The 12,368-nt window shown below is 37.8% G+C and overlaps 1 non-coding gene across 1 annotated transcript; it reads left to right on the top strand.

Moving 5' to 3' along the window:
* Window positions 1-12,022: 12,022 nt before the first annotated feature.
* Window positions 12,023-12,130, top strand: LOC130938553 (small nucleolar RNA R71). The gene has a single exon (XR_009069715.1). It is a non-coding gene; the product is annotated as a small nucleolar RNA R71 (small nucleolar RNA).
* The last annotated feature ends 238 nt before the right edge of the window (window positions 12,131-12,368 follow it).

A 12,368-nucleotide genomic window follows, 5' to 3' on the forward strand; every position in this document is an offset into this window, starting at 1 on the left:
AAGATTCCCAGTTTCTCTATTACAGAGAGTGGCATTAAGTTTATGCCTGACCCCAGGTCACACAGAGCCTTCTCAAAGGTCATGGTGCCTATGTTACAAGGAATTAGAAATTTACCAGGATCCTGTTTCTTTGGAGGTAATGTCTGCCTAACCAAGTCATTCAATTTATTGGTGAGCAAGGGGGTTCATCCACCCAAGTCTCATTACCAAATAACTTGGCATTCAGCTTCATGATTGCTCCAAGGTACTTAGCAAATTGCTTTTCAGTAATATCTTCATCCTCTTCAGAGGAAGAATATTCATCAGAGCTCATGAATGGCAGAAGTAGGTTCAATGGAAGCTCTATGGTCTCTAGATGAGCCTCAGATTCTTTAGGTTCCTCAAATGGGAAATCCTTTTTGTCCAGAGGACGTCCCATGAGGTCTTCCTCACTGGGTTTCACGTCTTCCTCCTGCTCTGTGCATTCAGCCACACCAAGTAAGGTTATGGCCTTGCATTCTCTTTTTGGATTCTCTTTTGTGTTGCTTGGGAGAGTACTAGGAGGAGTTTCAGTGACTCTTTTACTCAACTGGCCCACTTGTGCCTCCAAATTTCTAATGGAGGACCTTGTTTCATTCATGAAACTTAGAGTGACCTTAGATAGATCAGAGACTATGTTTGCTAAGCTAGAGGGACTCTGCTCAGAATTCTCTGTCTGTTACTGAGAAGATGATAGAAAAGGCTTGCTATTGCTAAACCTGTTTCTTCCACCAATATTAATGCCTTGTTGGGGCTTTTGTTGATCCTTCCATGAGAAATTTGGATGATTTCTCCATGAGGGATTATAGGTGTTTCCATAGGCTTCACCCATGTAATTTACCTCTGCCATTGTAGGGTTCTCAGGATCATAGGCTTCTTCTTCAGAAGATGCCTCTTTAGTACTGTTGGATGCATTTTACAAACCATTCAGACTCTGAGAAATCATATTGACTTGCTGAGTCAACATTTTGTTCTGAGCCAATATGGCATTCAGAGCATCAATTTCAAGAACTCCCATCCTCTGAGGCGTCCCATTACTCACAGGATTTCTTTCAGAAGTGTACATGAACTAGTTATTTGCAACCATGTCAATAAGTTCCTGAGCTTCTACAGGCATTTTCTTCAGGTGAATAGATCTACCTGCAGAATGGTCCAATGACATCTTAGACAATTCAGACATACCATCATAGAATATATCCAAGATGGTCCATTCTGAGAGCGTGTCAGAAGGACACTTTTTGGTCAGTTGCTTGTATCTTTTCCAAGCTTCATAGAGGGATTCACCTTCTTTCTGTCTGAAGGTTTGAACATCCACTCTAAGCTTGCTCAACTTTTGAGGAGGAAAGAACTTGGCTAAGAAAGCCGTGACCAGCTTATCCCAAGAGTTCAGGCTATCTTTAGGTTGAGAGTCCAACCAAATTCTAGCTCTGTCTCTTACAGCAAAAGGGAAAAGTATAAGCCTGTAGACCTCGGGATCAACCCCATTGGTCTTAACAGTATCACATATCTACAAGAATTCAGTTAAGAACTGAAAAGGATCTTCTGATGGAAGTCCATACAACTTGCAATTCTATTGCATCAGAGAAACAAATCAAGGATTTAGCTCAAAATTGTTTGCTCCAATGGCAGGGATTGAGATGCTTCTTTCATGTAAGTTGGAATTTGGTGCAGTAAAGTCACCAAGCATCTTCCTTGCATTGTTGTTGGGTTCGGCCATGTCTCTTTCTTTTTTGAGATTCTCTGTAAGGTTTTCTCTAGATTGTTGTGCTTTAGCTTCTCTTAGCTTCTTCTTCAGAGTCTTTTCAGGTTCAGGATCTGCTTCAACAAGATTGTCCTTGTCCTTGCTCCTACTCATATGAAAAAGAAGAGAACAGAAAAGAAGAGAAATCCTCTATGTCACAGTATAGAGATTCCTTTATGTGAGTAGAAGAAGAGAATAATAGAAGAAAGAGAAAAATTTGAACACAAAGAGAGAAGAGAAGAGGGTTCGAATTATGAGTAGAAGAGAAGTGTTAGTAAATAAATAAATAAATAGAAGGAGATGAGAGGGAGAGAATTTTGAAAATTGTTTTAAAAAAATGGTTAGTTATTTTCGAAAATTAAGAGAAGAAATAAAATTAAAATTAAAATTTGAAACAATTAGTTAATAAAAAAAGAATTTTTGAAAAAGAGGAAGGTGATTTTCAAAAATTAGAGAGAGAAAAGTAGTTAGGTGGTTTTGGAAAAGATAAGAAATAGTAAACCAAACAAAAAGTCTATTAGTTAGTTAAAAAAGATTTAAAAATCAATTTTGAAAAGATAAGAAGTTAGAAAAGATTTTGAAATTGATTTTGAAAAAGATATGATTTGAAAAAGATATGTTTGAAAAGATACGATTGAAATTTATTTTGAAAAAGATTTGAAAAAGAAATTTAGAAAGATTTGATTTTTTAAATTAAAATTGATTACTTGACTAACAAAAAACTAAAAGATATGATTCTAGAATTTAAAGATTGAACCTTTCTTAACAAGAAAGTAACAAACTTCAAATTTTTGAATCAATCACATTAATTGTTAGTAAAGTTTTCAAAAATTATGAAATAAAGATAAAAAAAGATTTTGAAAATCAATTTTAAAAAAAAATTCGAAAATATAAAAGAATAATGAAAAAGATTTGATTTTTGAAAAAGTTTTGAAAAGATAAGATTTTTTAAAATTGAAATCGTGACTTGACTAACAAGAAACAACTTATTTTAAAAATTTTTGACAAAGTCAATGATAAACCCCTATTTTATGAGATCTTTTGTGCTTAATTTGAATGATTTATACAATCCCTCACCTACTTATTCACATTAATTGCATGGTTTTACTTTCCCTTCCTTATTATGTCATATTGTGAAAAACATGTTTCCTAAGCTTTGAAAATTAATTATTTTAATTACCTTTATTTCCATTCGATGCCGTGATTAGTGTGTTGAGTAGTTTCAAATTTTCTAAGGCAGAATGACTTAAAGGATGAAAAAGGAAACATACTAAAAGGAAAGGAGAAAGCAAAACGGAGCTTTAAGGAAACTGGTATCCACGCGATCGCATGGACGACGCGATCGCGTGCCAAGCACGAATCAGCAGCAACGCGGCCGCATGACTGACGCGACCGCGTGGCAAGGAAAAGCTCCGAATGACGCGGACGCGTGACAGAGGCCACGCACCAGAAATTGCAGAAAACGCTCATAACGAGTTCTGAGGCCCTTTTTGGCCCAAATACAAGTCCAGAAGGCACAGATTAGAGGCTATAAAGTGGAGGAATGCATCCATTCATAGGGAGGCACTAATAATTCACTTTTTATAGTTTTAGATGTAGTTTTTAGTGAGAGAGGTTCTCTCCTCTCTCTTAGGATTAAGATTTAGGACTTCTCTTAGTTTTAGGAGTGACTCTCAATCCCAGGTTCTTTATTTTTATTTATTTTTCCAATTAAATTTATGAACTCTTTCATGTTATGATTTTCTTTGAATTAATATTATTTGAGATATTTCAGTTATTTATGCTTTCTTTTAATTACATGATTATTGCTTCCCATCTGAAGGCATTTTTATTCCAGTAGTTTCAATTTTCTTTCCTTTTGGCTTTGGTTAAATAATTGGTGACTCTAGAGTTATCAAACTCATTGTTGATTGCAAATTTGAATTCATCCACTTAACTTACCTTCATAGTTAGAGGTTAACAAAGTGGGAGAAAAATCCAATTCTCATCACAATTGATAAGGATAACTAGGAAAGGACCTCCAGTTCTTATACCTTGCCAAAGGTTTATTTTACAGCTATTATTATTTTATTTTACTTGTCATATAATATATTTCCACCTTACTTCCAAAACCCCAATTTTACCTTTTTCATAGCCAATAATAAGAACATACCTCCCTGCAATTCCTTGAGAAGACGACCCGAGGTTTAAATACTCGGTTATTAATTTTAAAGGGGTTTGTTACTTGTGACAACCAAAACATTTGTACGAATGGATTTCTGTCGGTTTAGAGACTATATCTACAACGAGACTGTTTTTATAAAATTCTTTACTGGCAAAAATCCTAACGTCAGTCAACCCAAAGATTTCAAAATTTATGAGTGAAATAGGGAAAAGATATTTTTTATTTTTAAATTTTTAATGATGAGAGAAAAAAATAACTAAAATGACTCAAAACATGAAAATTTTGGATGAAAATCAATGATGCATGCAAGAACACTATGAATGTCAAGATGAATACCAAGAACACTTTAAAGGTCAAGATGAACATCAAGAACTTATTTTTGAAAAATTTTCAAGAAAAGAAAAACATGCAAGACACCAAACTTAGAAATTTTCAATGCTTAGACACTATGGATAAAAAAATGCATATGAAAAACAACAAAAGATACAAAACAAGAAATATTAAAGATCAAACAAGAAGACTTGTCAAGAACAACTTGAAGATCATGAAGAATGCAATGCATGAATTTTTTGAAAATTTTTAGAAGATTAAAAATATGCAATTGACACTAAACTTAAAATTTGACTCAAGACTCAAACAAGAAACACAAAATATTTTTGGTTTTTATGATTTTATTAATTTTTTTTGTATTTTTCAAAAATAAGAAACAAAAAGTTTAAAAATAAAATAAAATTACCTAATCTGAGCAACAAGATGAACCATCAGTTGTCCAAACTCGAACAATCTCTGGCAACGGCGCCAAAAACTTGGTGCACAAAATTGTGATCTTAATGGTGCCAATAACTTGGTACGCACAATTGTAATCTCAACTCTTTTTCATAACTTCGCACAACTAACCAGCAAGTGCACTGGGTCGTCCAAGTAATAAAACTTACGTGAGTAACGGTCGATCCCACGGAGATTGTTGGCTTGAAGCAAGCTATGGTCATCTTGTAAATCTCAGTCAGGCGGATTTAAATGGTTATGGAGTTTTGATAATTAAAATATAAATAAACATAAAATAAAGATAGAGATACTTATGTAATTTATTGGTGGGAATTTCAGATAAGCGTATGGAGATACGTTATTCCTTCTGAATCTCTGCTTTCCTATTGCCTTCATCCAATCCTTCATACTCCTTTCCATGGCAAGCTGTATGTTGGGTGTCACCGTTGTCAATGGCTACTTCCCGTCCTCACAGTGAAAATGGTCCTCTACAGTTTCCCGCATGGCTAATCAGCTGTTGGTTCTCGATCGTGTAGGAATAGGATTTACTATCCTTTTGCGTCTGTCACTATGCCCTACAGTCGCGAGATTGAAGCTCGTCACAGTTATCCTATCCCAAATCCTACTCAGAATACCACGGACAAGATTTAGACTATCCAGATCTCAAGAATGCTGCCAATTATTTCTAGCTTATACCACGAAGACTCTGATCTCACGGAATGGAAGGCTCTATTGTCAGGAGAGGTAACCATGTGTCGTGGACCAGGAATCCAAGAGATACACACTCTAGCTTTTGCAGGTAGAACAGAAGTGTTTGTCAGGCACCCGTTCATAAGTGAGAATGGTGATGAGTGTCACGAATCATCACATTCATCAGGTTGAAGTGCAAATGAATATCTTAGAATAAGAATAAGCATGAATTGAATAGAAGAACAATAGTACTTTGCATTAATACTCGAGGAACAGTAGAGCTCCACACCTTAATCTATGGTGTGTAGAAACTCCACCATTGAAAATACATAAGAACAAGGTCTAGGCATGGCTGAATGGCCAGCCTCCCCAAATGGCATATGAATTCAATAATAGGGAAAAAGACCCCTAGTACAATAGTAAAAAGTTCTATTTATACTAAACTAGTTACTAGGGTTACAGAATTAATTAAATGATGCAGAAATCTACTTCCGGGCCCACTTAGTGTGTGCATGGGCTGAGCATTGAAGCTTTCACGTGTAGAGGCTTTCCTTGGAGTTAAACGCCAGTTTGTAACTTGTTTCTAGCGTTTGACTCTAGCTTGCAACTTGTTTCTGGCGTTTAACGCCAAAATAGGGCAGAAAACTGGCGTTAAATGCCAGTTTGCGTCATCTAAACTCGGGCAAAGTATGAACTATTATATATTGATGGAAAGCCCTGGATGTATACTTTCCAACGCAATTAAGAACGGGCCATTTGGACTCATGTAGCTCAAAAAATTTCATTTCGAGTGCAGGGAGATCAGAATCCAACAACATCAGTAGTCCTTTGTCAGCTTCTGAATCAGATTTTTGCTCAGGTCCCTCAATTTCAGCCAGAAAATACCTGAAATCACAGAAAAACACACAAACTCATTGTAAAGTCCAGCAATGTGAATTTTGCTTAAAAACTAATAAAAATATACTAAAAAGTAACTAAATCATACTAAAAACTATGTAAAAACAATGCCATAAAGCGTATAAATTATCTGCTCATCAGTCACCCCTTCATTCTGACTTAACTGAATTAAGTACGAGAGTATATCTTGGAGAAGAGGTAGGCGTGAATTGAAAGAAAAACAATAGTACTTGCATTAATTCATGAAGAACAGCAGAGCTCCGCATCTTAATCTATGAGGTGTGGAAACTCCACCGTTCGAAAATACATAAGAGAAGAAGGTCTAGGCATGGCCAAATGGCAAGCCTCCCTCAAAGCAATCAAAAGATCAAAAGATGATCAAAAGATAAAATACAATAGTCAAAAGTGCTATTTATACTAAACTAGTTACTAGGGATTATAGAAAATAAGTAACTAAGTGCAGATAGTGCAGAAATCTACTTCCGGGACCCACTTGGTGTGTGTTTGGACTGAGCTTTGAAACTTTCACGTGCATAGGCCATTCTTGGAGTTAAAAACCAGCTTGGATGCCATTTTGGGCATTTAACTCCAGTTCTGGTGCCAGTTCTGGCATTTAACGCCAGAAAATGGTCTCTAGTGGGCGTTTGGACGCCAGTTTGAGCCATCAAATCTCAGGCAAAGTATAGACTATTATACATTTCTAGAAAGCCCAAGATGTCTACTTTCCAACTCAATTGAGAGCGTGCCAATTAGGCTTCTGTAGCTCCAGAAAATACACTTCGAGTGCAGGAGGGTCAGAATCCAATAGCATCTTCAGTCCTTTCTCAGCCTCTGAATCAGACTTTTGCTCAGGTCCCTCAATTTCATCCAGAAAATACATGAAATTACAGAAAAACACAAAATAGGATAAAAATAAGAGAATATACAATAAATTTCAAAATATCAATGAATCTTAGTTCTAATTAGATGAGCGGGACTAGTAGCTTTTTGCTTCTGAACAGTTTTGGTATCTCACTTTATCCTTTGAAGTTCAGAATGATTGGCATCCATAGGAACTTAGAATTCAGATAGTGTTATTAATTCTCCTAGTTTAGTATATTGATTCTTGAAAACAGCTACTTATGAGTATTGGTCGTGACCCTAAGCATCTTGTTTTCCAGTATTACCACCGGATACATAAATGCCACAGACACATAACTGGGTGAACCTTTTCAGATTGTGATTCAGCTTTGCTAGAGTCCCCAGTTAAAGGTGCCCAAAGTTCTTAAGCACACTCTTTTTGCTTTGGATCATGACTTTAACAACTCAATCTCAAGCTTTTCACTTGGACCTTCATGACACAAGCACATGGTTAGGGACAGCTTGAATTAGCCGCTTAGGCCAGGATTTTATTCCTTTGGGCCCTCCTATCCACTAATGCTCAAAGCCTTGGATCCTTTTTACCCTTGCTTTTTAGTTTAAAGGGTTACTGGCTTTTTGCTCTTTCCTTTTGGTTTAAAGAGCTATTGGCTTTTTCTGCTTGCTTTTTCTTTTTCTTTCTTTTTCTTTATTTTTTTCCATTTTTTTTCGCAAGCTTTGTGTTTTTCACTGCTTTTTCTTGCTTCAAGAATCAATTTTATGATTTTTCAGAGTATCAATAACATTTTTCTTTTTTCATTATTCTTTCAAGAGCCAACAATTTTAACATTCATAAACTTCACTATAAAAAACATGAACTATTCAAGCATTCATTTAGAAAACAAATAGTATTGCCACCACATCAAAATAATTAAACTAATTTCAAGATAAAATTTGAAATTCATGTACTTCTTATTCTTTTGCAAATAGAAATATTTTTCATTTAAGAAAGGTGAAAGATTCATGGAACATTCATAGCTTTAAGACATAGACACTAAACACTAATGATCATGTAATAAAGACACAAACATATACAAAACATAAAGCCTAAAAACCGAAAAAACAGAAAAATAAGAGCAAGGAAATTAAAGAACGGGTCCACCTTAGTGATGGCGGCTAGTTCTTCCTCTTGAAGATCCTATGGAGTGCTTAAGCTCCTTAATATCTCTTCCTTGCCTTTGTTGCTCCTTCCTCATAGCTCTTTGGTCCTCTCTAATTTCATAGAGGATAATGGAGTGCTCTTGGTGCTCCATCTTTAGTTGCTCCATATTGGAACTCAAATCCCCTAAAGAGGTGTTGAGTTGCTCCCAATAGTTGTGTGGAGAAAAATACATCCCTTGAGGCATCTCAGGGATTTCTTGATGAGGTACTTCCTCATGCCCTTGTTGAGGTCCATGAGTGGGCTCTCTTGTTTGCTCCATCCTCTTTTTAGTGATGGGCTTGTCCTCTTCAATGCGAATGTCTTCCTCTATGACAATTCTAGCTGAATCGCATAGGTGACAGATGAGATGAGGAAAGGCTAACCTTGCCAAAGTGGAGGGCTTGTCATCCACCTTGTATAGTTCTAGAGGTAAGATCTCATGAACTTTCACTTCCTCTCCAATTATGATACTATGGATCATGATAGCCCGATCCACATTTACTTCGGACCGGTTGCTAGTAGGAATGATGGAACGTTGGATGAACTCCAACCATCCTCTAGCCACGGGTTTGAGGTCAGGCCTTTTTAGTTGAACTGGCTTGCCTTTGGTGTCTTTCTTCTATTCAGCTCCTTCCACATAGAGGTCCATGAGGACTTGGTCCAACCTTTGATCAAAGTTAACTCTTCTAGTGAAAGGATGAGAATCACCTCTCATTATTGGCAAGTTGAATACCAACCTCACAGTTTTCGGACTGAAATCCAAGTATCTCCCTCGAACCATTGTGAGCCAATTCTTTGGGTTCAGGTTCATGCTTTGATCATGGTTCTTAGTGATCCATGCATTAGCATAGAACTCTTGAACCATTAAGATTCTAAATTGTTGGATGGGGTTGGTGAGAGCTTCCCAACCTCTTCTCTGAACCTCACGTCGGATCTTCGGATATTCACTCTTTTTGAGAATGAAGGGGACCTTGGGGATCACCTTTTTCTTGGCCACAACTTCATAGAAGTGGTCTTGATGGACCTTTGAGATGAATCTTTCCATCTCCCATGACTCAGAGGTGGAAGCAACTGCCTTCCCTTTCCTCTTTCTAGAGGTTTCTCCGGCCTTAGGTGCCATTAATGGTTATGGAAAAATAAAAAAGCAGAGCTTTTTCCCACACCAAACTTAAAATGTTTGCTCGTCCTTCAGCAAAAGAAGAAAAAAGGGAGTAGAAGAAGAAGAAATGGATGAGATGGAAGTGTATGAGTGGTTCAGCCAAGGGAGATGAAGAAGAGTTGGTGATGTGTGAAATTGAGGGTGGTAAGGAGGGGTATTTATAGGGTAATGGAGAGGGGGAATTCGTGTGAGAATGGGTGGGTTTGGGAGGAAAATGTTTTGAATTTGAATGGTGAGGTAGGTGGGGTTTTATGAGGGGTTTTTGGGGAAGAGTGGATGCATGTGAGTGGTGGAGAGGTTATGGGGAAGATGGTAGGATTTGATAGGTGAATGGTGTTTGGGGAAGAGTGTTATGGAAAGGTGTGAAGAGGAGAGAGAGTGAGTTGGGATAGGTAGGGATCCTGTAGGTCCACAGATCCTGGAGTGTCAAGGATTTCTCATCCCTGCACCTTTCTGGCGTTTAAACGCCCTCTGTGTGCCATTTCTGGCGTTAAAAGCCAGGCTGATGCCTTTCCTGGCCTTAAACACCAGTCTGGCTGCCATTTCTGGTGTTAATGCCTAGCTAGACACTACACACCCATTTCTGGCGTTAAACGCTAGTCTGTCTGCCCATTCTGGCGTTTAACGCCCAGAATGCTGCCATTTTGGGCGTTAAACGCCCATTTTGCTATCCTTACTGGCGTTTAAATGCCAGTAAGCTCGTTCTCCAGGGTGTGCTGTTTTTGATGCTGTTTTTGATTCTGTTTTAATTCTGTAGCTGTTTTTGTAACTTCACATGATCATCAACCTAAAGAAAACATAGACTAACACTGGAAAATAAAAAAGTAATTAACATAGATAAATAGAATTGGGTTGCCTCCCAATAAGTGCTTCTTTAATGTCAATAGCTTGACAGGAATCTCTTACAGAGCTTCACAGATGCTCAGAGCATGATTGTGGCTTCCCAACACCAAACTTAGAGTTTGAGTGTGGGGACTCTGCTTGACTCTGTATTGAGAGAATTGGATGAAGCTTTTCATGCTTCTTCTCCATGTTTATAGAAGAAAAACCTTGAGCCTTAAACACAAGGTAGTCCTCATTCAATTGAAGGACTAGTTCTCCTCTGTCCACATCAATCACAGTCCTTGTTGTGGCTAGGAAGGGTCTTCCAAGGATGATGGATTCATCCTCATCCTTCTGAATGTCTAGGATTATGAAGTTAGCAGGGATGTAGAGGCCTTCAACCTTTACCAAGACATCTTCTACAAGTTCATAAGCCTACTTCATTGATTTGTCTGCCATCTCTAGTGAGATTCTTGCAGCTTGTACCTCAAAGATCCCTAGTTTCTCCATTACAGAGAGTGGCATAAGGTTTATACCTGACCCTAGATCACACAGAGCCTCCTCAAAGGTCATAGTGCCTATAGTACAAGGTATTAAGAACCTTCTAGGTTCCGATTTCTTCTGAGGTATTTTTAGCTAAACCAAGGCACTCAGTTCATTGATGAGCAATGGAGGTTCATCCTCCCAAGTCTCATTACCAAATAACTTGGCATTCAGCTTCATGATTGCTCCTAGATACCGAGCAACTTGCTCTTCAACAATATCTTCTTCTTTCTCAGAGGAAGAATACTCATCACAGCTCATGAATGGCAATAGTAAGTTTAGTAGAATCTCTATGGTCTCTGTATGAGCCTCAGATTCCTTTGGTTCCCCATTAGGGAACTTTTTAATGGTCAGTGGACGTCCAGTGAGGTCTTCCTCACTAGAGATCACTGCCTCTTCCTCCTCTGTAGGTTTGGCCATTTTGGTTATATTGATGGCCTTGCACTCACTCTTTAGATTCTCTTCTATATTGCTTAGGAGGGTACTAGGAGGAGTTTCAGTAACTCTTTTACTCAGCTGACCCACTTGTGCCTCCAAATTTCTGATGAATTACCTTGTTTCAGTCATAAAACTGAGAGTGGCCTTAGATAGATCAGAGACTATGTTTGCTAAGCCAGAGTAGTTCTGCTCAAAATTCTCTGTCTGTTGCTGAGAAGATGATGGAAAAGGCTTGCTATTGTCAAACCTATTTCTCCCACCATTATTGTTATTGAAGCCTTGTTGAGGCTTCTGTTAATCCTTCCATGAGAAATTTGGATGATTCCTCCATGAAGGATTATAGGTGTTTCCATAGGGTTCTCCCATGTAATTCACCTCTTCCATTGTAGGATTCTCAGGGTCATAAGTTTTTCTTTCAGAGGAGGCTTCCTTAGTACTGCCGGATGCAGCTTGCGATCCAGTCAGATTCTGAGAAATCATATTGACTTGCTAAGTCAATATTTTGTTCTGAGCCAATATGGCATTCAGAGTATCAATTTAAAGAACTCCTTTCTTCTGAGTTATCCCATTATTCACAGGATTTCTTTCAGAAGTGTACATGAATTGGTTATTTGCAACCATCTCAATGAGTTCCTGAGCTTTTGCAGGTGTTTTCAGATGAAGAGATCTACCAGCAGAATGGTCCAATGACATCTTGGACAATTCAGACAGACCATCATAGAATATACATATGATGCTCCATTCTGGAAGCATGTCAAAAGGACACCTTTTGGTTAATTGCTTGTATCTTTTCCAAGCTTCATAGAGAGATTCACCTTCCTTCTGTCTAAAGGTTTGGACTTCCACTCTAAGCTTGCTCATCTTTTGAGGTGGAAAGAATTTGGTCAAGAAAGCACTGACCAGCTTGTCCCAAGAGTTTGGGCTTTCTCTAGGTTGTGAGTCCAACCATAACCTAGCTCTGTCTCTTACCGCAAAGGGGAAAAGCATAAGTCTGTAGACCTCGGGATTAACCCTATTGGTCTTAATAGTATCACAGATCTGCAAGAATTCAGCTAAGAACTGATGAGGATCTTCCGATGAAAGTCCATGAAAC

This window comes from Arachis stenosperma, chromosome 6, assembly GCF_014773155.1.
Source record: "Arachis stenosperma cultivar V10309 chromosome 6, arast.V10309.gnm1.PFL2, whole genome shotgun sequence".
Taxonomy (NCBI): domain Eukaryota; kingdom Viridiplantae; phylum Streptophyta; class Magnoliopsida; order Fabales; family Fabaceae; genus Arachis; species Arachis stenosperma.